The sequence below is a fragment of the Bactrocera neohumeralis genome, chromosome 5 (genome assembly GCF_024586455.1).
Source record: "Bactrocera neohumeralis isolate Rockhampton chromosome 5, APGP_CSIRO_Bneo_wtdbg2-racon-allhic-juicebox.fasta_v2, whole genome shotgun sequence".
NCBI lineage: Eukaryota > Metazoa > Arthropoda > Insecta > Diptera > Tephritidae > Bactrocera > Bactrocera neohumeralis.
In genome coordinates this window covers 34528142-34532509 of record NC_065922.1, presented here as the reverse complement: position 1 = coordinate 34532509, position 4368 = coordinate 34528142, and positions in this window count along the sequence as shown.

Below are 4368 nucleotides of genomic sequence, written 5' to 3'. Positions count from 1 at the left end.
GGGAAAACAAAATGAAAACTTTAGAAATTCAAAAAAAGTTTTTTATAATTTTTAAATTCTTTTTTTGATGGGCCACTAAAATTGTGTTTTAAATTAAAACTATAAAAACCATATATTTCCAAAAACGGCATATCTTAAGAGCAAAGAATTTTGAAAAAAATTTTTGACCCAATTCTAAAAAACTTAAAATACTTTCCCTAATAAAATTTAAGAACAAATTATTTAAGTTTTTTTCCCCTATTCCCCTAACATTGGTTTAGCTTGTTTTTTATTTTTAAATTTAAATGCAATTGTTTGTGTGTCGTCAATTCTCAAAAAATACAAATTGTCTTCTCTTTTTAGCTTTTAATGCCTGCAGCATTCAACAGTTGCATTTTACCCCTTTAAATTCCTTAATTTGGATAATACCCATTTGGGTATTTTTTTTAAGTTCTGGTATATGAATGATTTTAAATTTTAAATTTGGGAATAAGTTTCTTGTTTTCCGCGCTTCGCGGAAATAAAAAATTTTCCCAAATCTGCTGTTTAGTTGTGCTCAAACTATAACATGGATTCTTTTGTGTGTGATTCTCATATGTGCGTGTGCAATGAACGTGTATAAATTTAGCTTTGCTTTCCTGGATGTTGTAAGTCTTCTTCACAGTTCTGCTCATAACAGCAATTACCCTTCTTCTTAGATAGCTATGATTTATTCTGGCTTCCGAGTCAGCGTAGGAAATTTCAATTAATTGAAGTTTATTTGGTAATGCTTCTCGTTTCCCCGTTCCAGTCTTTCATTGGAATTATTAATTTATCTATCAGAGTTTTTCTCAGAATTCAAAGTTATTCGATTATTCTGAATTATTTTCAGTTAGCACAGAAATATATTTGTGTGGCTTATATTAAAGAAATTCTTTGTAGCATGTTGCATGTGACATTTCCCGGGGATAGGAAGCTTTCATGGAAACCTAATATCAAAAATAGAGAAAAGAAAACATCGCTTGCCTTGTATGATATAGAGCTCTCAATGAAAGTAGTACTCCGGAGTCTTTGTGCAGGGAGGGACCTAAAACACTTCACACTTGCCTGTAGGGTCGAAGGCCAGAATATATCTATCCAATTCAGATAAACAGGAACGCGTTTTTCAAAACGACATTTTTCAAAAAAAATTTAATATAGCTAAAAAGATACTTGATTACGTCCATAGAACGTCGAAACGATCAATGTAGTACTTTCTTTTAAGAAAATTCACGAAAATCGCCTAATTTTTCATGCGTTACACTGAATAGCACCTTAACCCTACTCAGGCCTACTCGCCTACTCAGGCGAATTTTTCTCTACCGACAAAAAGTTTGGGGTGAAGGTCGGTTGTAGGTCATATTCTATTAAGAACTCTCTATCAACTGCAGTTTTGGATTTCCTGACCACTGCAGTGTTTTTTCCAGTTAAGGTTGCTGTCATTAAGGTATCAGTAGATTTACTTCACTGGAATGCAGTCTCCTTCAGGGAAGTGACTTTCCACTTTTTGCGCCACTAGCCTTGCGCCCAATAGGCGCATGTATAGTATTCACGGCTGGTTAAGGAATATCTCACGTCATTATTAATGGCATCGATTCCTATTGTTATAAGGCTAGTATGGGTGCAAGGTCACTGCGGAATCGCCGACAACTGTAAAACTAATGACCTGGCAAGAAATGGTAGTCCAACCCCGCTATCAGAGGAATGCGAACGGGTCGGTGCACTCCTCTCATCCTGTGTTCTACTACATCGAAGATTGCTGGGTTTCGCAAAAGCTTGACCAGCGCTGGGCATCCGTTCATGAGCTGGCGCAATATCGTTTGACCCAAAATTGATCATGAGAGATTTAGTGAGCTCTTTGCCTTTTATGAGTTTAGCCTCTCCCTAGTTATGGAAGCGTCCACGATGTATGGTTGAAAATCTTACCGGCCTCCAGCTGTAAAAGCTGTATGGAGGAAGGCAGATTGAAACATATCAGTTTCCTTCTTAATTGCCTCGTGTTTGCGAAATTAAGACTAAGCACTTGGGATCTCACACTTTCAGATATTCCACCAAATTGGTAGAAATATAAGTTAAACGTCTGAGCAAATTTTTATTGGCTGACTTATATTTTATATTTTTATAGCCTCACAAAAGATGGAATATAGTAGTCCAATCAAAACAATAATCAATAGAAACTATCATCAAACCTAACCCAACAATTCGATAGTCGTTACTGAATTTACAGTAATAACCATACTCTACCAAAATTGTTTACTATAAAAGGAATAGAAATTTATGGTAACTTTATATGATTATAATATATTACAATGAAAATTTTAAAATAATGAAACTATTGAAATATAGCTGATAAAGTAAGTAGATAAATGGTAGTATAAGCTGTTTAATAGCCAAAGCGACAAGCAAAGTGGGCGGCGGGTTCTTTGAGCGAAAGCAGAAAGAATAATGGTAAGAAAGAAAATTGTCAAAAGATTTTGCATACAATAACAATAAAATACATCGCGTTTTCAACTGCACCCGACTACATTTGATGATAATCGGCAATGGTAAGTGAACGCGTTCCACATACCGAAGAGGAAGCCTTGACTTTTATATCTGCAATCAAGAGTGTGTACGAAGTATATGGCGAAAAATAAATGTCACGTTTATTTCGATTACAGTCAAGCATTCAGACATGCAGCGTGATAATAAAAGTGTTGCTCAAGTGTGCAGACATATGCGTATCTTATACAAATGCAGTAAATATACTATTCAGTGTTTATTTGACTTGAAGGCAACCAGACAACAACCAGACTGTGACGATTCATAAAAAACTCGTAGTGTGTGTACAGCTATGCAAAGTATATACATACATATATTGTTGTGACACGAGCGAGCACTTCCATGAAAGCCCTCACACTGATAGCACACCTAGGGCCACCACCATGGTCGCAGTTAATAAATGTCAACCTTGGCTGATTGAAAATAAATACTCGGCGACAACAGAGAAATGTAAACTTTGAAATGAAGAAAGTGCTGAGTTTTTCGTTGGCTTAAAAAAGAACTCCACTGCTGAAGAAATAAGTCTCGAAATTTGCTATGTAAGTAACGGTATATTTTGTTGGAGTTTTCATTTAAGATCCTGATTTTATACTATTTTCTCGTATTAATTTCTGTATACACAAGTACTATGGTAGATTTTGAGATATCGATCTGAAACTCTGCACAAATTTTTTTTGTCAAGATACTACTCATATGTAGAAACCTCCGATATCCCATTATTGTAGGTATATAGCTACGAAGTCATTGTTCAAAATCAACTTCTTGTTTTGACAAAATGGCTTCACAAAATTTGGCACAGAATTGTGTTTAAGGCTACGGTATATACTATACTCCGAACAAATTGTTTAGATCGGCTCAGTGAGTGCTCAGTGTGCAATTAAAGTGTAAAGTGAGTGCCTGGAAAATTGTTGAGGGCAATGTTGGCAAAAATGTCACCGAACTATCAACGATAAAGTAAATGAACATCCCAGTATCTAAAATCATTCGAACAATGAAAGATACTATAGTAACTGGAGCTGTAGAAAAGTATTCGAAGCAACGAAACTTCCAACTGTATGTATAAATAGTTGCGTTATGTGTATGAATTTTATTATATAGTAAGCTTGTTTAAAAGTTTAGGAAGACAACGATGAGGTAGAAGTGAGATTATGCCACAGTAACAGATTATATAATATAGATAGAAGTTTGACTCAAATGGTTTCACTAATACTAGTTCCAATTCTCTCCCACTTTTCGAACTAAAATAAAAACAGAATAAATCAGAATAGAATAGCTTTTTTGCGAATTATATTCACGAACAATTATACTTTGAATCATAAAAGCTAACAGTACTTTCATTTTCTGTGTTTACTTACATAAATCCAGATAAAGACCGTCAAGGCATTTTAATAGCTCAAAATTATTTTAAAATTTTATTTGACCACATAATATAAAAGAGTAATTCTAAATCTCAAAAAAGAACACTGTACCAAAGCAACAACACGGAGTAACTGGCAATCTTCTTAAAATCCAATTTCATCCAAACGAAAGTGAATAAGCTTTTTGCCACTTGTAGCTAACTACCGTCTAATGAATCAAATGAATACATGGCCAACTCACAGCTCTCTTCTGATATTTTGCAATCCAATTTTCAGATGCAAAGCAAATTTGACAAGCAACAAGTAGAAGACTTAAGAGCTGCCATACATAGATTTTGAAATAACATGAACAATAGGGTGTTCATTATTTCCCAAGTTGACTGATTTTACAACCGCTCCTTGAAATTTCAATTTTAACTAAAAGCTTTTTTCTTTCAATTTAAACCGTGCCTAAATCATATTTCTATTCCTG